Source organism: Pieris brassicae, chromosome 9, assembly GCF_905147105.1.
Source record: "Pieris brassicae chromosome 9, ilPieBrab1.1, whole genome shotgun sequence".
Lineage (NCBI taxonomy): Eukaryota > Metazoa > Arthropoda > Insecta > Lepidoptera > Pieridae > Pieris > Pieris brassicae.
Window position 1 is genome coordinate 14,646,232 of NC_059673.1, and position 25,696 is coordinate 14,671,927.

Sequence of the window (25,696 nt, forward strand, 5' to 3'; positions counted from 1 at the left end):
TACGTAAGATTTCATTCATATTTAGCAGTCACGACACACCTGTATCGGCGAGAGTCTAGCGATAGCACATAAGCCGACAGATGGCTGTATATGCAAATTAAATGATATATAGAGATTTATTTCCATGTTATGTGAGCGCTGGAGTCGATCCATTAGTAATATTTGAAATTTTACGTCTCACGTTTATCGCTGATTACGATTAAGGAGACAGGTTGAATGGTGAATGTGTGAAAATAGAATTTCTTAGTAATGGATCAGGTTTTTCTAAAGATTTAAGGATGAGTAGTATAACGACACAATAATTGAAATATATATACTAACATATTGCCTAACAAATTTAATTTCTACAACAAAAACAACTTACCTTGATCTGGGATGAGAAGTCTTCCCAAATCGATTTTGTACCGTAATTACAATTAACAAGATTACTTCAGTATTACAAAATTGAATTGTAATGACGTCTTCATTGCATTAACTAGTGTATATATAGCAATGCATACAATTTTTCAGTTTGATTCACCAGGCTTGCACCCCTCCCCCTTCTTTTATTTCCGAAGCGGAAATGCACTTCTTTGTGAAGGTCTCAGAAAGAATGAGAATCTAATCGGATGGGCAAAGCTAAGTTGGGTAGTTCCAACAAGGCATTTCGTATTTTTCATATTTTTTTCTTGCATTTATATTTCATTTGATCAAAACTAGTTTGTAATTGCTTATAGCGGTACTGTGGTGGAATCACACCGGGTGGGCTTGCCGGTCCCTCACGTCTACATCACAAAGATTGACTACCTGTCCGGTAGAATGTTTCCGTTCAAATGTGTTACATTACGATTATTTCGTCAATGATTTTGCATTACTTTTAATAAAGGAACTTTCTGTTGGTCTCGATTGTCAACCGGCTTTGGCATCGATTTTGCATAAAAGATTCGATGATGCCTTGTAAGAAAAATATTAATTAAATAATAATTAAACATTACGATAAAAAGTAAGAAGTAATCTTTCAAGTAATTCTCTTTTTTCTTTAGTTTTCACATGAATGTGATTTGTAAATGTTCTTGTTATTAGAACACTAGAACGCCTGTCGACACTATTGTGTGATATGACAGATCACATAGGATCAGGGAGAAAAGAAATACTTAAACAAATGATTTAAAAAAATGTATAGCCAGAGAGGCAAAGTTTTTTTTATTACAAGTTAATGTAGTTTTACTAAAAGCTTTATAAAACGTAGAAGCAATTAACTAGCAAGACTTATTAAAGCCACTTGTAAACGAGAAATGTATGGACGGCATACCGTTAGATGGTACAAGTTGTGACAGTATCAATCAATGATAGTGAAGAACGGGACTGATACTATTTATGACTTTATTAGACTATGTAAATGGATTAGTTATAAATAAATTGTTAGTAGTTTTAGAATATTTAAAATAAAGGTAATGGAGATATTATTTGATGATTAAACTAGGTGGATGGGTTATAAACGAAGAACTGAGTCGATCTTTTATACGAGGACAACAAATCTAAATCTAACAATAAATTACCAATCAGGTCGAATTGTAAACCTCTTAAGACTTTTAAGAACATCTTACTCATCACACACACAGTTACTCATCCAACTAAATAAAATGTACATATTTAGTATATTATAACTTAAACTAGATTCCAATGATGTGGTTCATTGACTCATGTATTATGGTTTTTATTTTACAGACTACATTGGACAATAAGTTAATACATTAAAAATAATATTTTAAAAAGGTGAACCTTTGGAGTTACGTATATCTAATACATAAAATTGTCGTGTCACGGTGTTTGTAATATAATATAATAAATAGCTCCTCCGAAATGGCTCGACGGATTTTCGTGAAATTTTGTGTGCATATCGGTTAAGTCTGCGAATCGGACAACATCTATTTTTCATACCCCTAAATATTAAGGGTGGTCTATCCCTAAATGTTATCTTTTATTTTTTTGACATTGTGTATTTATTTACGGACAACCCCTATATTTATTTGTTAATTAAAAACTTATGACTTGAACTCTGAGGTTTATTTAGAGAACAGAACAACTGAAGAAGTTTCCATTCCGAGAAACCGAATAGTCTCGGGAGTAGCATAGCAAAATGTCCATGTTGGTAAATACTAAAAATATAGGCTAAGTGATTTTATCACATTAAGGAGAAACGAAGTTCGCGGGCACAGCTATTGCTTATTTATAAATAATAATATATATTTATTAATAATATATTATTATAAGGCCTTTAGGCCTTGTTAATTTCACGATGAAATATTACATACACCACTTAATTAACATTAAATTAAATCACCAATAATATAACAAATCGAAATGTCATGAAATCTAAAAGTAATTTGTCAAACCTAAGATGAGCTTCTTTAAAATTATCTAACCTCAATTAACTAAATCATTAATAATGCTGTCCTAGGCTTTCATTACACGTAATTTGCTTTCAGTTCAATACCTTTCAACATTTGAGCTTAAATTAATATGTTGTGAAGTATCAAGGATATTTAATGTTATTAACTCAAGTACATATCTGATCATTTTTATTTAAGTAGTGTTGGCTTTGCTTAAGTTTAAGCCTAATAAAGTATCTTTCAATTTGTGTAAATTACATACAAATAATTGAATTTTTTATTTGCATTTCTATCGAGGACAGAAATATTGTAGTCTATAAAAAAATTAAAATATCATATCTGGGTAAAGAAGCATAATAAAGTAGATGTTTGATTATTAATAACTGTTATAAAGTCGAAATCTACGCCATCAATAACGGAAATGAATGATTCTAAAGTTTAACGTAATTGTCGTTTATGATTATTAATTAAATATTTTTGTTTTATTTAAATGTTATAATGAGATTTTACAACAAATTTTATGTCTTAATGCAATGGAAACAAATTTCCGTATTCATAATATCTAAAGTTTAATAGCACTTTAAAGTTACTTTTGTGTCCCTTTTCTGTTAAGAGATAACAAGAGACACATAGATTAGTTTTGCCAAAAAATATTAACGAATTAGAAATATGTTTATTTCATTTACAAATCCCTGCTAACACTCGGCAGTCTGATGCATAAAGAAAATAATATACAAGATTTATTTTGACAAACACTTATACACAAACATAACGTACACGAAGAGAAAAAATATATCGATTCAAAGTCAAAATAAATTTATTCATATAGGTAAACAAGTACAACAACTTATGAACGTCAGAAAAGAAGTTAAATTAAATGTAAATTTACATATACTACCAGTTCGCAATCAAGGGCGTAGAGCGTGCAAGACATGGGCGAGGGCAATACAAAAACTAAAGGAAAATTGATTTCAAAATATAAGCAACTGTGGATATCTAAACGTAGCTCGTACGTTCTTCTGACAGGATAAATGGGATGATGGGATACCTCGTGTATCTAGAAGGCCATGACACAAAGAACTAAACTATTATTATTTCACAAAAAAAGCAATAGCTGAAAGTCACTCTCTGTTAAATAAATTAAAACAAATAGACCGAAAATAATTTATAGTCAAGTTATACAAAGCCCTTTCTCACAGTCTTAATTAACACAAACGTGCAATTAAAATATCGTAAAACTGTTTTATTATGGGGAGACGCGGTTGATTTTATCACTAGTGTGAACTAAGACTTGGTATATCAATCCTTAATAGATGGGAGTCGTTTATTTTTATATCCCTTTAGTATCTGAAGGGTGCTGAATGGGATTTAAAGTTATTTCTCGACTTCATTGGCAATAGTAAAGCGTAGTTAGACTAGGCTGACAAATAGCGAGAAGGGTTTATACCACGACAATAAAAAAGGCTTTTCACATATAATTACAGTCGAAGTCTAAGTTTTCTATTGCTAAGTCACGAATAGGCTTCAGACCCAAAGCAGAAGCAAAGCTTTTTTAATAGAACAGGAATCACTAGAAAAAGACTAAATGATTCTAAAATTCTATATATATATACGGGCAACACATTATGTATTGATAGTGGATCACCCATCCCTTTCTGCAATAACTGGTGTTTAACTCATTCGTTCGAACGTGCACCGTTTAATGATCAAACTACGTTTTGTGACAACCAACTAGAAGTTTATGTGTAAGCTAATACATATCTAGGACATAATTTATTTGCTATTTCTAGAAAGCTCAGTACAGCCCTAAATAACTAACATATCTCACTCCTACTTATGCAATATGAAATCACTTAACCCCAGTGTCGCGCTGAACATGTCTTGAATCCGTTTGCATCCCACAGATAGTCATACAAATATCATACGAATAAACAAAACGCCTACACAACGATTTTACCCACACACGATTTTTTAAACATGAAACTGTATTACATAAGAAAAAACCGAAAGTATGTTAATTATAAATATTATAAGTAAGGATTATTAATCAGCCACAGCGTTGCTGATGCAAAATTCAATAGGCCTTGACAAACGTGGTGGAATCTGGCTGCATTTCATTAAAGGCTGTAGGATAGAATTACTAACCGCTTCAAATATATCAAAATATGACTGTATTTATCAATGATAATAGTTTTATTGCGGTGTTTATACCGTAGCGGTTCTACCTATTAGCATATAGACGCGCACGCTAGCATAGATGAGCGTATAACCTAACGGAACTTGAAACACACGTACACATACATTTAAAATCCACCTCTAATTCAATCTATTAAAGGACATTTTCCTTTAAAGCTAAATAAATATTCAAGATGACAGTTCGCCGTCCAAATCTATGTCGCTTTAATTTTCTTTTATCGACTATACATCTTATAGTTATGTAAGGCCAGTGTCGAATACAACAATAAAGTTGTGATTTATTTTATTAGTTTAATTGAAAGAGGCAGACACAACGCCGGTGAATATTAACAATGTTGTATATCCTATAGTTAAATGCTTGTAAACTTTTATGGTGTTAGTTTACGGTATTTATTTTCGTGTTTAACTATTCCAATAACTTTACATCAATCGGTTTATGTAAGGATTTAAAGGCCACAATATATTAAGCGTTGTCCTTTCCCATTTAGTTATAAATATCATAAGGCGTTTTATATATGTATATACAGTCGGAGGATTGAGGATGCTTCTTAAAGCCTGCTATGTGCCGAGGAAACTCCTAAAAGGAACTAAGCCAGAACTTTACAACGGATGAAATTGGCGGTTAAGTGTTGAAAATTATTCACAGAAAATCGAATTTTAAATTCAACTCACAAAATAATATGCATATTTGTAGATAATAATTGTGATCATGGTATGATGATTGCGTTTCGCAACTATGATTATGAAAGCAAAACTTATGACGTCGAAAGTGAGTTAACAACTCAACACTTAACTATAAATTTACCTAAATTATCTACATCCATCACCTTGTTATAATGGATAAGGGTTTCAACAAGTAAAGTAACACGTAATGCAATGCATATCAGAATATTTAGTTAGCGATTTCGTTGAATTTTGTAAAATCACTGCCGATAACGACGATAATTATAGTGTACTATTACCACAATGAATTCTTTTATGACTATAGACACTGTGAACTCGCACACAATATATAGATATCGCCTCAGCTGTGGAAAGGCTATCACTAACGGCATATATTTTTGCTAGCTATATTTGCTATATGGCAACTTAACATGTTAAATATGCTATGCCTTTAGTTTGAATTTGGAACGTATTTAAAATTAGAAGTTCGAACTACACCAATCTTTAACAAGTACCGAATTTTGTAAATTATAGTCTAAGTCAATTGTAATAAATTTATTTTAACATAATTTTCATCTGTGAAAATATTGTCTAAGACTGCACAGATAAACTGTATCGTATATAATCGTGGCTTCCAGCAATAAACATTTATACCGTTCGTTAATACTGATGTCACAGGTTGGTAGGATCAGGCATGACTCCATTAACCTGAGACAGTTTCACATTACTGACCTCTATACCGTGTGTACTCACATCATAATTCCGATATGAGCTCTCGTCACGAAAACGATTTTCGAAACGACAGAGCGTTTGTGCTCCTTTTGCAAGCCGATTTGCCATACAACAGCGGTTCTTGTAAATCTTTTGAATACGTTATTCATAATGCCTGATAGTATTTATTTCTGTGATTCGTTTTTGTTGATGTAATGAGGATCAAAGTCCTTCCTTTGAATTTGGAATCGGAATTAATACTGACGTTGATTGAATGACTAAAAAAGGGCATGTTGTTCGAGTCTACTGTATTGTTCATAAATCAATAATAATCCAGTTTTTATTCGTAGACAAGTTGGTTTTGCCTTCTGTCTGATACATGTCGTCGATTTGAGACATGCTGGTTTGCTCACGATGTTTTCTTTCACTATACAAGCGAGTGTTAGATGCGCACATCGACAGAAAGTCCATTGGTACAGCCTAGGATCGAACTTACGACCAACTTCAACTAAGGTTCTGGAACTTATCTTGTGAAATCATTAGGCGCTTTACGTTAAAATCTTTATGGAATGAAGTGAAATTAAAATAGAAAACGACATTCAACATTTACTTACATTAAAAACTAAATATAATAAAACAATTAAAAACATGTAATCATAAAAGGCTCTCTTTCCGCCGAATTGCGTCCTTTTAAATAATCAAATAAATAGGTACTAGATTCGCGAGGATTACATAGAAACGCGCGGTCTAAATGTATACAAAATTAATGGTAACAGAATAACGGAGGGTACTAACAGACATTTGCATGATAGGTATGGAAACCATATAGTAATGGTGCTCTTTAGTGAATTGACCTTATTATGTTCGTGTTTCCGATCGTACATTAAGATCGCGGTTGCCCATTTACATAGCCAATCGAGTCATATTTGTATGTAATTGTATTGATATTTAACTTAAGAAATTGTTTGAGAGATTTTAGATGTTTACATCGTTTTATTTATCTAACATGGAAAATGTCTGATATTTGAAGGAACTATATTTAATTAAATTCGTTTATTTCATGGATCACAATATATATCTATTATTTAGTTAATGAAATCCATTAGATAGAAAAGGGGGCAAACGGGCAGGAGGCTCATTTGATGTTAAGTGTTACCGCCCGCCCATGGATCAATGCCAGAGTGCTGAGCTTTTTAAGAATTGGTACGCTCTTTTCTTGAAGGACCCTAAGTCAGATTGGTTCGGAAATACTTCAATAGGTTCAGCTGGTCCCACTAAGAGGTGGTGCGCAGCATAAACACCCTTAAATAACGCGCAGTTCTGGAACGATGGACTTTAAGGAGATACGGGTGGAATTTCTTTCTTGGGGTTAATTTGGATTAGATTTAGTTGTCCGCAGCTTTAGGAATCTCCACGAAGCAGAGTTTCGACTTCAGACACCAGTTTGTTCCGGAACTATCGACAACTGTCCTAGAAACTGCACGGCTAATACAGATAGCATCTCCAGTGCTACCATCAGCGTAGTCATTTAATAAGTGCATTTATCTGTGCAAAAAACGGCCTTAAAATACACTCAGTTGTAGAACGATGGACGTAGAGGTGATACGGATGGAGTTTCTAAATTTGAATTTTAAATGTATTACTTTGGCATGATAAAAATAGAAATAAGTTTAATAGAAACATGTTCACTGTGTGATTCAAATGCCTTGGGCATTTACAAGCCTAAAATGCATTTTGTTTTTTTTACGTCTGTGTGTTCGGAATACGTTTTTAGTACCGTTTCCTGCATTAAACATTTTTCAACAATCAGAAATATATATTCTACACTGAATTTTTTGGTAATTGACTAAGCTCATTATTGCATACAGTACATGTAAATAAAATAAATTACATTCTTATCGCATTTTATTATCAAGTGGGAAGATGTCTTCATTATGCACACAATTTTATTATTCATATAAACATCATGCAAAATGCTTTTATGCTTCAAAATGTTTATGATAACGGACTCTAAATGTTGTAATTCGATACCCTTAGAACCTAAGTCCTGGGTTCGAAGCTCGGTAAATCAGTGTTAGCCTCATGGCCTATTATATTGTTTCTAAACCAACAATCAGATAAAGCCTTCCTTTACAAGAAAAATATATTGGTTCAATCATTTTGAATTAATCACTGCGGTTTCTTGTGTAAAGAATTTTCGCATTTGAGAAATTTACGTGGATATTTTATCAGTTATCTTTAGCCAAGTTCATGGTAATAGTTATTTTTTTAACTGCTATAGTAGAGCTGGACCAGCTTTATACTTATTATTTTACCAGCAACAACATAAAACAAGTAGACAGGTATGCTCAGATTTTTGGACGAAAAAGGTATTTTAATTCTACATACTTCTACATACTAGCATTACTTGAGACCTGTAGGTAAACCAGTGAGCAGAATACATTCTTAGCATCATGTAGCAATAATCCCGTACATTACAATAAATAATTGTCGGCCATTAATTTGCCACGAACAATGCAAACATTCTTGTGAGCATGCGTGAACCAGTACACTATCCTCTAGCGCTTGACAGCGAATAGGCGTGTCGTAGTGTTCCTGGGTTAGGCTAAAGCGATATAAAAGGCTTTTAATAAAAAAAAACAGAAGAGATTTCTACCTATTGCTACAGCTATAAAAGCTCCTTATAGAGAGAAATACACTTTTTTTTTAATTTGGAAGTTATGTCTCTTAGGAAAGTTCATTCAATCCCTGTTGATTCAAGTCTTATTATACAAACACGATATTTGAATATAGCGTATTTTTTGCGTATCGTAATCTCAGTGCTTATGTATTTGTAATAAATAGTTTATTTAAAATATGTCGTTTTCTATGATGATTAAGTTATATAACCTGTTTGAGTATAGTGAGATTTGTTAGGTCTTGTTGTAATGAATAATAGATTTCCATTGTTGTCTTTAATAAAGTAATTGAACACGTCTTTTGAAACGGAATTGTACTTATAAATGCAGCCTTACTTCAAACAAAAATTAGGTGGTTTATTTCACTCTCATGGTTTGTACCATCCACAACTAGGTACAAAGCAAAAGATAACGCAAGATACGAGGATGGATGAGCTTTGTGATCAAGTGCCGGCTTGTGAGGTTTGGGAAACATTTGTAGAGATCAATTAATGAGGGAGATTCGGGTAAGTGGAAACATAAATTTGGTTTATAACGTTTAACAGATGCTATGCATCAAGTCCTGAAAATAACTGTATAATGTTTTCAGAAACACTCTGATCTGTAATTCGTTTTTAGTTATTAGTACGTAAAGTAAATATTTAAAGTCGATATATATTATCTATAGCTCTCCGTTAACGTTTAATAGGCATTTCTAGCAAAATGTTTTTTATATATAACAAACATTGACGTTAAGAGATACCGCCACCCATGGACACTTACATTACCAGAAGGCTCGTAAGTTCGTTGACGGGATTTTAAGTAAATACGCCATTAATTTGTTGCTATTAAATTATTATATAATCGTAGATATTTTAAAATGATACAATAAGCCCATGTTATTCGCTTGTGGATGAGTTTATTTTAATCAAATATGAAATGATGATAACTAACGGACCTGACAGACGTTGTCTTAACTATAAATATTGATTACCAATGTAATTACTGCGACCAAGTAATTTGTTTTAAAATATAATCATTTTTCTTACGTCCTCTTTGCCGATATTTGGTGCACGCGTTCTGGCCATGTTATGTCAAAAGACATAAGGTTACATCAAAAAAGTTTGAATACTAAGACAGGATTACCTAATATGGTGGTTAAATATTTTTATATTTTCCACTTTTCTGCGCGCTTTTCTTATTTTTTTCATACTTCATCCTTGTCCTGACAATAACAAATATTAGCGATATTGGTACAGCCTTTCACACTTGTGCCGTGACCAAGGTAAATATGGATTCATTTTTTTTGTATATACATATAAAGATTACATACAAAAAAGCTGTATTTAAACAAAAACGAATAAATTTCTAGATATAGAACAGTGTCTGACCAGTGCTCGCCACATCCGGTATTCGGGATTGCCAATCAATCACGTTTCCACCCATTCATTGTCAATCTCTTGGGTATTAAGACAGTTGTCATTTTTTTTTAAATAACAATGATTTATTATTGAAACGTGAAAAAGAATATTTTTGGCCTTTGGCTTAGTTGTAATATTATTGTTTTATTTAATTATTAGTAATTTTACACTTAGAAAAACAGAAAGCCAAAACAGATTACATAGATAAACACAATATATGAAACAGAAAACAAGTAAGTACATTAATAGACAAAAACATATTTAAAAAAAATGTGAGCGTGTACTGTAAGAAGTGAAACTTATTTATGACCTTATTTTTGGAAAAATGATCTACTATATGCAACTTTACAGAAATTGGTTAAGTTACAGTTAAATAAGATATACAGTTTAACAAAAGGCTTTTATGATCATAGACATGAATACAATTATTTCATTATACCTAATACTAAGATAATTACAGAATTTCATTAATTGTAATAGAATTATTACTATCATTGTTATCGTTATTATATATTTTTGTTATTAATGGCTTCGAATCTCTTCGAATCAACCGTGGTAGGGACAAAAAAAAGATAGCGCGTAACGGAAAAATGTGGCGCGTAACGGAATAATGTGGCGCGTAACCGAAAAATGTGACGGTAATTTTTTTTACAACGCCGATATCGAAGTTTCGATCTCAAAATAAAGAAAACTGAAATTTAACATTAGAATCAACAAATAATACATAATATTTCAAATTACTGCTTAAACAATATCATAGTCTTGCCACCTCTTCAAATACTTCCTAACATCTTCGTTGGTGAGATAGAATATCCTCATAATTGGTGTCATAGATAAAACCCGCAACATTGGCGAATTATGCCGTTAATTCGAGTTTGTACGAGGCACATGGAACAATTTAATGAGAAGAGAAATTAACGACAGCAAATAGGGGCTACCTATCCACCTATTAAGAATAGCATGTACATTAACAAGTCCTCCTGACTCAACCGACATTCTAACGAGTCTAAATTAAAATATTTGCAAGAACCTGCACAACAATCGAAACATTGATATTTTTTAAACTATTCATATTCATTCAGCTACCTTAATACAGCGTCATCACAATTTATACAGATTTAGTTTTTATGAATAATATAATTATTGATGAATTATACTTTAAGACAAGCAGAACACTCAACTCCGAGTCAGTTGCACTCATGTTTATTTACTGTATTTCTAGTTTTATATGCAATTTGATACTGGTCACTTACTGATAAACAAGAAAACAAACTAAGAGTATGTTAGACTAGTATCGAAAGAAGTGTTCTAGGTCTGAAATTGAATGATAGGGTAAAACTAGAAGAAAAAAAGGTCATGACAAAGTTTAAAAATGCTGTTACTTCTAGTACAAGATTGAAATGGAACTGGACAGGAAACATTATAAGAGAAGATAAAGATAAATGGACGAAAAAAGTGACGGAATGGCTTCCTCGAAAGAAAACGAGGAAGACAAATAAAAATATGGGAAAATGATGTGCGAAGAGTAGCTGACCCTATGTGGATGCACAAAGCTAGAATCAGAGAAGAATGGAAGCCCTTAAAGGAGGCATATGTCCAAGGACAAGCTGTATAACAAAAATCAACCGGCTTGCCGATTAATTATAAGTATTTATTTTTTATTTTACTGTTAATTTTTTAGTATTTCACATTTTTTAAGTATGTATAAGTTATTACAGCAATAAAGGCTTTTATTATTTATTATTATTATGCAATTTGTATTTGCTAGAATAAAAGAAGACATGGTGAGGAAATAAGCATGTTCAAGACCTAATTTAATACTTCCGTAAGTAACGGGATTAAGCAGAAATATTGATTAGCAATATCCGTAAATACAGTTGGCAGAGCAACCTGTACCGACTCGCTCTTAGCCATACGTAAATGTTATAGGAAACATTAATGTGATTTATTAAGGCACAGAGGATAACCGTATAAGCCATCCATAGATTAGGACGGGAAATTTCTAACATATTTTACCAGTTATCGTTTTGTAATAACGTAAATTTTTGTTAAGTTATTATGTGAAAACTTTTTGATTGTAGCTTGTATTAAATACGACTTGTTGTAGTTTCACATAGGGCATCATTTATTTATATATTTATTCATATAGGTAACACAATGTACACTTATGAACGTCAAAACAGAAATGTATATGAAATACTTCTAATTCTAACTGCCAGTTCTCAAATCAAGGGCGTAGAACGGAAGAAATGAACTGGCAATAAACTCTCCGCCACTCATTTTAATCGTCAAGTTTTATTATTTTATGTTTTCTTTATTTTTTTTAATACATTCGTTGACCTGTTTAAATATTTCTGAGAGATCATAACCTTGGCATTATCGTGAAACATGCACTATTATTAAAGCTTATTATTGAATACTTTTATATTATGTTTAATTGTAATTGGGTAACAGTTCGTATCTTAAGTGGTGGTAAAGATCACTTGTTAGCGACCTGTTATCAACAAATTTGTCAGTAAATAGAATAATATATATGCTACTTAATTTACATTGATGATATAATCTATAATAAGTTAACACAGTCACCATTAACACGCTTAAGCCATATCATACAATTACAATTCGTTCTCCAGTCAATCCATTATTAAGAAAATCTTCAATTAACCTACGATCTTTATTATAATTTATACACATAGTCCATAAATAATGCATAATATCTTATTAACATGCTAATACCCATTCATATACAATAATACATATTAAGAAACAAATTTGCATAATTAAAGTTATCTAATCGTTATTAGATTTGGTTCTGATCAGCTGTGTTTCCTTATACACACCGCCAGAAAGCGCGCAAGTGCGTTACGGAGCTTTCAATAATTGGTACACTCTTTTTTTAATAAATTGGCTTAGAAATACAAATGGGCAGCTGGTTCCACATAGTGGTGGATCGCAGCAAAAAGTTAAAAAACACTCAGTTGGAATTGTGTATTCTGCCTCCATGCTTAATGCGGTGAAAGATGCAGAGACACACCACATCTCTATGCAACGCCAAGGGATCGATCCCTCGAGGTTGTTGACGATTCGAATGGCTCTTCATCTTATAAGTCGAAGAAGTCTATAATGGGGAGCTCTAAAATTACGGAATGTTTATAGAATTTATATTTATGGTTTACTTAATATTTTTATACGAGGCATCTAGCACAATTTGATTCTGATTTTCTTTGTATGATAAAATTACTAATATTTTATAATTTTAAATATAAGAAGACAAAGATACTCTTTTAAAAGACCAATGAAACGAAACAGGTGCAATGTTGTATTTGAGGTTGAGGGACTTGAAAATATTCTATATGAATGAGAATATAAAGAACATTCCATCCTAATACAATATTCATGCTTTATTGCGATGATAGAGAGATTCGAACAGAACCAGTTGCGTTAAAGAAATCTAATAGCCTTCCTGAGTAGGCCTTAGATCGCATCAGTTTACGGCCACGTGTAAGCGGCCAAACGGCTATTGTATGTAAAAACTATGCTTTAATTTAAAGTGAGACGTTGTATGGGAATACACAGTTTGAATATAAAATTCTAGTTTATTACTATGCCTTCAGATGCATACTCCGGCTTTCAAGTTTAAAGAGCAAATTATTAGTTGTCTTCAAATAAATTATATTCGTCTCACTTATTCAATACAATTGTTTAAGTTACCTGTTTAACACTGTTTAGCTATGTTAGGAATCGATGAATCAAGAAAGTGGGAACATGTCTTTGTTCAGATGCAAACTTTCTAACATTGCAATACAAGTAACTTTTACCATATCGAATTAATACATTTCAATTGAATTGTGAATCAATATTTTATTATAGACTAGTAATTGCAATGGAAGAGAGTTACTTGTTTAAAATTTTAAAGTAGGACCGTTCCCGAACGTGATCAGCAAAAGTGGCTTTAATACTGTAATAAGCTTTCAAATTAGGCCTCGGCTATTTGATAGTTGTTTTCACATATTGGACATTAACAAAGAATTTGAAATAAGAATAATTAAAGCGAGAAACAATAATGACAAAGAAATTATAATCCAAACAATTACTAAAGACTAAGTTAATTTAAATACTTGATAAAAGTATTGTAGCGACACCTACAATCTGTGCATACGAATCACTACGATATCGTCATACTTTTAAGTATGGAGTTAATCCAGCCACTAAAGCCGCTATATTTACAACGTTTGGACTTTAGCTGCTTGGGCCTTCAGGCCAGTCAGTGGTTAGACTGGTCGAGGATCCTCGCTTTAGGTTCGAGGAACAGTACACCATTCATTCGTCATTCCTGCACAGTATCAAGAATAGTAATATAAATGACCCATAACCATTTAAAAATTTTGTCATTACGCTTTAATGCTAAAAGCTCAGTTGGATGCAAGTGCTATGAAGCTACATTATCACCATAGTTGGTATTCCCTCGTGTTCTAAGATTTACTATCAAAGTGTAAGAAATGGGCGAACGTATTTAGAATTTTAAGAGAAAAGCTGACGTTTAAAGCAAAACAACGCTGCAACTGCGCTGCTATTTACGTACGTGAATAAAGGACCCGATACATTACAGCAATGTCATTTCTTACTACTAAGATATGCCTGTCGTTAACAATTTGTCCTTGTATCGGCAGCTTTGCGGGAGCCAACCGACTTATCAATTGTAAGTAATGTCTTCCAAGGATACTTATCTTAAGTAATTGTAGATTTCAATAGAAGAATTTCAAATAAATCGAGGGACATATTGTATTCAAACCATTCTGGTAAGAATCACAAAGAAATTTGTGAAAATAAGTTTTGACAAACCACTTTTAGGAATGTTTTTTCATTATAACATTGAATAATATTGACCTTTTAAGAATACGCTTTTTTCTTGAAGGATATTGGTGGTGCGCGTCAAAAGTGCCTTAAAAACTGTCGGTTTAATGACGTACTTTCTCTATACACATTTCTACTAAAGGGATCAAGACGTTTAGTCTTGATATAAACGTGAAACAAGGTAACACAATAGTCGAAAAAAGATCCAGTGGCCGCGTTAGTGATGAAAGATAGTTTAAAAGACCGTTCATTGGAATGGAAAGAAATAAAAAGGACGCTCATAAGAACCTGGGATGATGGAACGAAACGGATGCGGGGAAGGGGGGGGGGAATCGTACACAATGGGAAAATGGTGGCGAGGATGAGAGACAAGTGGAAGAATTTGTGGAGGCCTTTACACCGTTGGAGGTTGTGTACTAATGTAGTGATATGGGCTTAATGTACTAGTTATGTAGTACTCGAATACAGGCTGCAGGCATATTTTTTTTTATTGTTAACATAATAAGTCATTTTTGTAAAAAATTAGCGGAATGTTGTCCCTATCGGCAATCGATTTATATATTTTTTTTTAAATATAAATTAGAGAGAGCGGTGTTGGACTAGTGGCTACAGCTTGCGAATCTCTGAGGTCGTAGTTTCGACGTGCACACGGCTGCGCACCAATTGACTTTCTTTGTGCGCATTTAACATTCGCTCGTACAGTCAACGAAAATATCTACTTACCTATTTGGCAAATGATCATGAAACAGATCCAGAAATCTGAGGCCCAGACCTATGAAGGATATAGCACCACTGATTTAAAAAAAAATAGTCACTAATCATAATATAAAATTATGAGTAACTGTGCGGCGCATTCCCTCAATGACCACGATTCACTCAATCCACACGATTGTAAAGCACTCAAAACATTATAGTTATGTAGATAATGTAATTCGCGTCTTGTAAGTTTTATTTAAGAGCATATCTTGTATTTTGAAAGGAATGCTCAAACATTAAACTACATTCCACAAATAATTAAGACAGAACAATATTATTTGTTTAAGAATGAATTTGTTCTCTAGTCGAATCATTAACTGTCACAAAGCTTACCACAAAGAGCGAGAGTTATTATGAATGGCATTATTCGTGACAATTTCAAGCGTTGCTCTGTTGAAATATTAAGATAATTGCCGATCTGAGGTATAGCCCGTTAACACGAATACAATGAAAGTCGCAATGTTATATCAAATAAAATCGCAAGAATATATATATGAATTACTGTTTACATATACATATCTTCTCATAGTATAAAACTGTATCTAGACTTTCGTATTTAGAAATTTGTCATGTTTTTTATCAGTGAAGCTTTTTTTTTTGTTTTATACTTTTAGAGATGTATCTGTTTTGTTTCCTAAATGAATAAATAAATAAATAGATAAGTAAAGAAAGAAAAAACCCGAAGGACGCTCCGAAAAACCGGTGTCAGTGCCGAAAATCGATATATAATAAGGTTTTGTACGTAATAAAGCTAGGTTGGTCATTCGGAAGCACAAAGATTGTATGAGGAACTATAACTTGGTATAGACTTCCATTATTATTATTATTACTTTATATTTTGCTTTAAAAACGAATTTATAATTTATAACCAGTTGTTGGGATCTTCTAAGCAAAGTTTATTCTCGTGAGTCTTAAATTCTGAGAAGTATAAAATATCCGAAGATATTATATAAGCAAACAAATTAAAAGCGTTTAGTCTAATAATAATAATATTATAGCTCCCATCAGAAGCTGGGTCAATAAATCAAAATTTACGTTACGCTAACCAATTCTGCAAAAAACTGTTTTACTTAACGACAAGACAAAGCAAAATGCAATTACTTCATTGAAAGGAAACGTTGCAATTTCAATTTAGCAAAACGCAAAGTTCAATACATTATTACAATGTTGTTTTAAAATCCTTCGCAAGTCTGTGTAAATGAGCGCATATTAATTCTTGCCACAACCATTCAGGTATACTATCAAAGTATTGCAAAAGCTCATTATGTATGCCATAACAAAATCTAACGATCTCTCGTGCGAACTCATCCTCTAGTGTTTGGTGAAACCGACAAGTGACCTTTGAACCAAGATGGCCGTGCTGTCAAATACTTCCCGCGTCAAACCTTTTTACAGCACGTTAATTGAGGGAATTGCTTGAATCTGTACCGTTATGTTTGCCTACATTTGAATTTAAAGTTGCAGTTTTAATTTATAACTTAAATTTTTTTTAACGTCATGTCAAAACAAAATAATTGTAAATTTTTAATGTTTGTGTAAGTTTTTCTTCTTATTAACTTTTCTGTTAAAATTAGATTTTATTTTATGTACAACTTCTTCGTAAGAAATATGTACAAGAAAATATAAGAGACAGAAAAAAGTCCCTGGACATTATGGCAGGAGTAGACCAAAAAAAAAAGGTTTAAAAGCGTTAATATCAATTTATTTTTTCTCGATTAAGTACTATGTCAGATACTTTAGACTTTTTCAATCTTGAAAGTATAAAATCTTGTAATTTAATTTTTAATACTGTCATAACTATTCGATCTTCAACATGTTATTTGAGACTATAAAAGTTAAGTGGCGTAAGAAATCAACTATGCAATGTCGTGTGTGGAAATAACGACAAACGCATAGCTTGCGACACAAAACAACACATTATGCGGAAATGTTCGGTTAACAGTTACCTTATTGTATTGTATTATGTATGTAATTTTCTGCTTAATACTAATTCCGTATTACGCCTAGTTATCAAGCTTATTTGCAATTGGAACTTAAAAATGTGTAGTGACGACTGGTTTCCAAATCATAGTTGAGTGTGATACTGCGTTTTTTTAATTACGTTTCATTCATTGTTTTAATAAAATATTATAGTATAAGAATGAGGCTTTTAGCTTAGTTATCTGTATTAGAAAAATAAACACTTGTTTTGACAGGCATAGATAATTTATTTCTGATATAGAAAATAAATAGGAAGCTTTCTATAAAATCATCTAAAACAAATTAACGAGCCGCATCTGGGACGGTATATAGCAGTTTAACTAATACCGATATGATTTTTATTTTCATGTTATTTATTTTATACATATATTTTTTTTATTTGTATATCGTAGATTTAGTATTATTGGCAAATCGAATATACGACGGTTATTAATAATCTGAAACTGACTCGACTTTGACGTTATTCATTTATGAGTGACATAATGACAATGACAGCTGACAGTAGCGCCTGACGTACTCGTATATGAATTAATGAATATGGTATTGATAATGGACTGTATTACTACAGCAAATTCTAGAAAGGTACGTAAAGTAGTCGTACTGTAAAGGAAAACGATACCGCGAAACAGAGCGATATCTGCCAATACCAAGTGTTGTAGCGCCACTGGATGTTTTCTACTTGTATATTATATTCAGTGTTATACCTTCCTGTCGATATATAAGTTTTTTTATATAAAAAGAAAGTAAGAATGTTGTTAAAGGTGAGCTTTGACTATGCCATTCAAATTTAAATATATACGAAGTAAAATAAATGTATACCAGATACGATACATAAGTATGTGTATCCGAATATCTTTCGCTATAATAAAAATATTTAAGCCTTATTTATTCCTTGAAACATTCATCCATATTTATAAAAGATACACACTTTAAATTTGAAACATAAAAAAAATATTTTTTTTTTGCAAGTATCTTTTATAGGCCTCCTCCATCTCTCTCTATCTTGAGCATTTATCTCCCAATCTTCCCCACTAACTTCTTTGTGCTTATAAGCCCACCGTGAAAGAGGCGGAACTCTATATATCCCCCATAATCGGTATATACCTTGTTAATATACGAAATGTGTAGAATATACGGGTGATAAAGATCGCTGTTTTATATAGATCTCGATACGGCATTTACTTACAAAGTTCCAATCAACCTCGCACTCGCGCCACTTACTTTCTCTTCCATAGTAATGGACCTTTAAAAACATCTGGTATGTTTAAAGAGTTCAGGTTCCAAGTTAAAAGTATTTTTTTTTTACAGAAAGCAGTAATATAGCGTAATAACGTAATCTGTAATGATTTTAAGATATAATTTGCAACTATATATTGCATTTACAATCTATAGATTTAATCATAAATTTTGTAAGGGTATATATACATATATATCAGGGAATATATACATATATGTCAGGGAATGTTATTTCAGAGTCCGTTGACTTTTATTGTTGCTTTGGCTGATCATTAAGATTTCAACTATTACTTTTTATATTTATATATATTATATATTTATAATTTTAGTGATAAGTATTCTATTTACTATATATACACACAAATCATCTAAAACCTCTTTACTTACACGCTTAATTTTTACTATTATTATTATAACATTATTTTTCTTTTTTTTGCGACTAAGACGCAAACTAAATGTTGTGGTCTCTGGTAGATTCACCAGCGCTGAACACGCTCTGCTTCACAGCATAATGCTGAGCAACGGCCAGTTACAAACACAACGCTCAACATTACACACTAAAAATGTACCTAATTCCTTAATTCTTACATAATGCGTTCCGTTAGTAATAAATGTTATGTCTAATTTTATTTTATTTTCTGAGTCTAGTAGATTATGTTTAAAAGTAAGATCGATGGCTTGAACCCGCCGCCCATTATAATTTAAGCTAATAGTGTTATTTGTATTGTTAAAAGGAAATCCGAGTTAATTTAATATTATACGATAATTATTTTAGTATTTTATGCTCGCATTTTACCCACTAAACCCGCAAATGACCATGTCAAATTCAATGTAGCAACGATATTTCTCCGACTTACGTAATATAGCTGTCTATTTCATTACAACGTATACACAATTTGACAGAAAGAGACAAAAGAGCAATTTAGATAAAACACTTTAGATTATAAAACAATTATTAGATTGATTTAGAGTTTTTTTTACCAGTCTAGTTAGATTACTTCTTAGATTTATGTTATATACAATTTAAGATTTAAAATTAGTTAAACAACACAAATGTCTATGTAGTCCTTAGGGTAAGGCCGAGATTTAACGAGAACTATGCGGGAGAATCAGAAACGAGAAAGCTCGTACTCATTCCCGTATGTCAAATTCCAATTCTTGCACATACTGGACTAACGGCTTGGCGACTAATAAGAGTGGTGGCGTGTTTCTTGCCAGTTCTTCTGGTCCGCTCTACACCCTTGACTTGCGAACTGGTAGTAAATCAAAAATATATATTTTTTCTATTGACATTCATAAGTATGCTTTGCGACTAAAGTTATTTTGAGTTTGCGTTTTGTCAAATGTCAACCTTCATGCAGAAAAAATGTTTTAAGTGTTAGATTTAAGTGAACTGAACTACCATAACGCTTATTGAAGTTAAACTTATTTATCGGCGTTGGAAGAAAATTTACCGTCACAGTTTTCAGTTACGCGTCACATTTTTCCGTTACATGACATATTTTTCTTGTCCCTACTACGGTTGATTCGAAGAGATTCGAAGCCATTAATAACAAAAATATATAATAACGATAACAATGATAGTAATAAATCTATTACAATTAATGATATTCTGTAATAATCTTAGTAGTAATAAGGTAATATGAAATGATTTTATTATTTGTATTCATGTCTATGATAATAAAAGCCTTTTGTTAAACTTTATTTAACCGATTTCTGAAAAGTTGGATATAGGAGATCAATTTTTCGAAAAATAAGGTCATAGGACTTCTTTCGTGTGTACACTAGTACTCGCACACATTTTTTAAAGTATACATTCATTATTTAGTTATTTATGCGGCAATTATTACAGCAATTATTTGAAATTCAATAGATTCTAAGATATAAAAGGAATTTATAATATACTTGTACGGAAAGGTATTGTAATAAATAATATTTTATTAGTGTCGTTTGACAGATGTACTGATATTTATGACACGTTTGAGTGCCCCGTTTTCAATAGGATAGTGATAAACTAGGTATATAATATTTCAAATGAAGATATTTGAATGAGATTAGCTGATAAAGCTAAGAAATTTATAACTATTGAAAGTACTTACTTGTAGAGTGCCCATGGGCATTAGCTAATATCAGGTGAACCTACTGAACACTTGCCCCGAATACTTTTTTATATAGAAATCAACATAGCTTTGCTGACGAACTTGGCATATATACTATGTTGTTAGATAGCAAAGTAATTGTGAGGGTTTGGACCATAAACATTCAACACAGGCACAAAAAAACATACATATACAGAAATACGTCGAATCTTCTAGTATTTTACAAGATTTATATATACAAAAGTATAGTAAGTATAGTGCTTAGAGTATGTTAATAAACAAGGGGTGAAACGTACTATTAGGAACGTCTCTCTTCGTTCGGTTGCTTACGTTTAAGCGTTGTAGTTGTACAGCTAGGAAACGTTTGAAGCGTACTATGTCTCCATGGGTTTGTTTTCAGCACCTCTTTTATTACAGTGTACAGTTTTGCGGACGATAAGTATTTAACTGGATACATCCGATACATCCATCTGGTTGGTGAACACCCTGATCTTTCGTTCTTGTGGTACCACGATTAGTCCTCATCGCCTCTGCGCATTGTACGACCGAATTATGAGATCCTTGTCGGCATAATATGGTTGTATAAAGTGACATTGTAAACAATATAGTTCAAAGTAAAGACATTGACGCCAGCACAGCTGTTAACATATTTTGTTTATGTTCATGCACCAGATAAACTCACATACCACTGAACTACTAAGCCACAGATCACATATTATAGTGTTATAGAAAAATAAACAGATCCGAAAATGTTTACATGTAAACATTTACAACCAGGTTTATTAAAAATATTTGAATATACAACTAGTTTTTTGATATTAGAAACCGGGAAATATTTTGCATAGAGAAGAATTTTTTTTCTACAATCTACCTCAATTTAACACATTTAAATGGTAGAGTATGTACTTAAAATATCCTTATATCGACTTTCATTCTCTCAGCGTGTTCATCTTAATTTTACACAATACAACAATTATTTTCATTTAATTTTGTTTTATTTGATTCAGTTTAGACTTTCTTAATAATTATATGTATAGTAACAGAAACGATGTGAAAATTAATGTTGTAATTATTTTAATCATAATTTATATTATTTCAGTAACTTAAAGATTTAATAGACAAGAAGAAAACATTTACCTTATTTCATAACAAATATGAAGAATGCAAATCTTGTGAATATGTTAAACTGAATATATAAAATATAAGCCACACGCTGTGCCAGAGGAAGTGGAGTTCATGGGCACTGACCCGCTAAAACATCAGTGAAATTATACAATGACGAATTAACCCGCTAATTTTGTATTGTTGAATCTGAAAAGAATGTTGGGGTCAAACCTTTACATCCGAGTTAAATATATCACACGACACGACCTACATTTTTGTAGACCTATCATTTAGAAATTTAGTTCTAGGCTTTAATTTAAGACATAAATAGATAACATATAAGATCTACAATTATAAGTGGAACAAAAGAAGGTAGATTTCTTTAGTTTCGAAGGTTAAAGCTGAATTTGGGACGCAGGCGAAGTAAGAAACAAAAGAATTCAACGAGACCTAAGCTGAACGAATGTATTAGATTTCAATTCAAAGGTCAAAGATATTCAAAATATTTTGTATTTACTCTTTATGATGTGCTCGTTGCTATAGCAAACAATTGAAGATTTTCTGCATTCTTAATTTAAACTCATTCATATTAAACAGTTGTTTACCAATTTTATATTTTTATAGTCTATACTTATTTAAGAAATTATAGAATTCTTTTTTCAAAATCGTTTTATAAGATATCGTTTACAAACTGATTCTTATTGAAGTTTTGTGCACTAAATTTATTTAGCTCACGATCTCGATCGACCATAGCCAAGACAACTTCAGCATTCGTATTTCAAACGTGCTTTCTATGACAATATAATACAAACTTTTTCATAACCTTTGCTATAGCAGGTGTCAGGCACAATATTCAATTGAACAGTATGTGTTTTTATCAATGTACGTTTTGCCTCTAATGAGCAATAGTATAAAGGAAGTCTGAACGACCGCCAGTAATGAGAGCGATTACTTGCGGGCGTGCATAAAATACTATCCAATCGCGTAGATCTGTACCGTATAGGGTTATCAAAAACATTGTTAAAAGGTTTAAATTTGGAACTATATTTCTAAATAAAACTACCAAAATCCAAGTGCTGTATAACAATGATCATTAGTTAATTACTATGAATCACGCTTTCTTGTAGATTTGGTAAAATCGCATGGTTTAATGGTTAACGGACATAGTCAGGAGAGACAATTGTACAGGCAACACAATTTTTAATGGGATTGAATATATATAAAGCTAAAACTTTCTAAGAACACTTATAAATCGAAAATGTCATATACATATATTAAATAATACTACACCATTATAAATTCTGAAAGCCCTACTCTATGTAATAGCGCGGAATCGTATGAGATGTATGCAGATCACATGCAACAGAGGAAACATATCTCTATCTAATTAGTTTCGGTATTCAGGCTAAATTGACTAGTCTTAAAAGGATTTCGTAGATAGATAAGCTAATGTGCAAAGCTCGCGACAGTAAAATTTAATTAGCATTTAAAACTGTCCAGTGGAATTAGTAAAACTTATTAAGGAGACATGATAAAGTCATTGCGATTAAATATATTGTATTTTACGTATAGCATTATTTATCGAATTTTACAATCATTAATTTTGAAACAAAAATATTTTTTTAAATTTAGAATGAAATTTATCAAAATCTACTATAAATTTTTTTGAACTTAGAATTGTATTTTGTAAAGAATTTTTTAATCGTTATTTTTGAATTTAGAATTGTACTCGTATAAACGAATGAAACTTAAGAAATATTATCTTCTTTCATAATAAATAATAATATTAAGATGTAATATTTTATTTTTAACTAGCTTATCCCTTTGTTTTCTTTTGATGTCTTTGTTTATGTTTTCCACGTGTAGTTTCCCAACCATTTACTTGAAACTGGCATAAAGTTAAAATTATTGCCATAATATGAAAAAAAAAACAAACAGTTAATATGAAAAAAAAAACTTAAGAAATTACATATTTTTCAAGTTGTTGCAGTTGTACCCTTGCTTCATAATGCATTTTTCTTATTTAAAAATGATAACAAAATTTGTGCAGGCTCGCGTTAGACAAATTAGATTGTTGTTTATAAGATTCACAGATAAATGTTAGTGCGAACTTAGTATCTGTTATATGATTTTGACACATGTCAAATTTCGCGTAAGCGTAAGACCAAATATTAAAATTGTGTAGCAATAATTTCAATGACCTCTTTTAAGATTTGACCCGAATTAAATACCTCCTTTTCTTAGAAATCAAAACAGCAGTTTACTGAGTTGTATAAATTTATAAAACTGTAATAGAACATCTAATATGCGGAAAGTGAACACTCATTGATGTTATCACGGTCATGACGTGCATATTAAGACGACAAGGCACACGCACTGAGTATTAACAAGGATTAAGTTACATTGTATGTATTTTCAAGTGCAATGTCATTGGATTATTTATGCATTAGAAAATTACGTAAATTATACATTGTTCAGGATATTTGACCATAAAAACCATATGATTTATTAGTGACTGTTTATATGGGTAAAAATTAATTACTATTCGTGTCACTAAAACTCGAGAATGGCCGGGAAGATTTGTCCCCATTTGGAAAATATTTGTGGAAGTTGGAGTGGGAAGGGCTAAATGGTGAGAAACATATCACATATTTTTGCAAACCAAAGTTACTAACTCACAGGGTAACAGTTCTTTTATTGGCACTTTAATCCAATGCCTTTAGGTCCAAGGTCGATGATCTTTCAATCATTATTTATTATCTAACATATAATATCTATTAGAATGTGGGGGAAGAATTTTTATGTGAATGGAATCTCGCTGTTGCCATGGACAGCCTATCTCGGGGTGTTTTGTCCTACGACTAGCGCATGGACAAGGACTTGGTCCGTCCCGGGGTCGGCAAGACTCAGTTATTTGACAGTTGGCTTGTTGAATGAAAATTTATGAAAAAAAAAATATATATATATATATCAATACTTACAATTCTAATGAGCTACATCAATTAGGGCACTATAGATGGATCAGCTTACCTGAAAAAAAAATTTTACTAATTTAGTTGTTACACATTTCCTTTAGCTTTAACGTAGGTACAATATATGATATCGGAATTACATAATCCGTATATGTATACTATTAATTTATACTCAGAACATTGTTACTCAGTAACGTCCTAAATTCCGTCAGTCCGTCCTAAATCTTGGTATCTTTTATGTGTAAGTAATTGTTTAAACCTCTATTTAAAGTTTTTGTCAAAAAAGAATATAAATATTTCGCCTTTAACTATTAAACAAAGATTGACGATACAAACAAAGCGTATACGTAATTTAAGTTTCTTGTAAGCAGGATTGAACTTTAACTGGAAAGCCGGAGATATCCCTGCTACTTAATAATATCATAAATACGATTATTGGTACCAACGGTACTTTGTCGATAAAGGGAGCATTCTTGTAAGAGCGTGAACGCCATACTTGGTGCAATAAAATGGTTCTGATATAAACAATGTATCGTCGACAAACTCACTACCGCACTACTTAATGCCTTATAATCATTATGTAATGTGTGATTTGAAAATGGAACGTCTTTAGAATTCCGAATTTAATTTTGACATCAGTTGAGTTACATACAATAGAATACATGAAAGTATTTT

The 25,696-nt window shown here is 31.7% G+C and overlaps 1 protein-coding gene across 2 annotated transcripts in view; it reads right to left on the reverse strand.

The window, feature by feature from the left end:
• The window catches only part of LOC123714057 (cadherin-99C), a 120,443-nt gene that overhangs the window by 74,404 nt on the left and 20,343 nt on the right, over positions 1-25,696 (reverse strand). The window contains exon 2 of one of the 2 annotated variants that reach the window (XM_045668131.1): positions 25,031-25,079. The exons of the other annotated variant lie outside the window; for it this stretch is intronic. The gene's annotated coding sequence lies outside the window, so the exon portion shown is untranslated. The remainder of the gene's footprint in view (positions 1-25,030; positions 25,080-25,696) is intronic. 2 annotated transcript variants of the gene reach the window in all.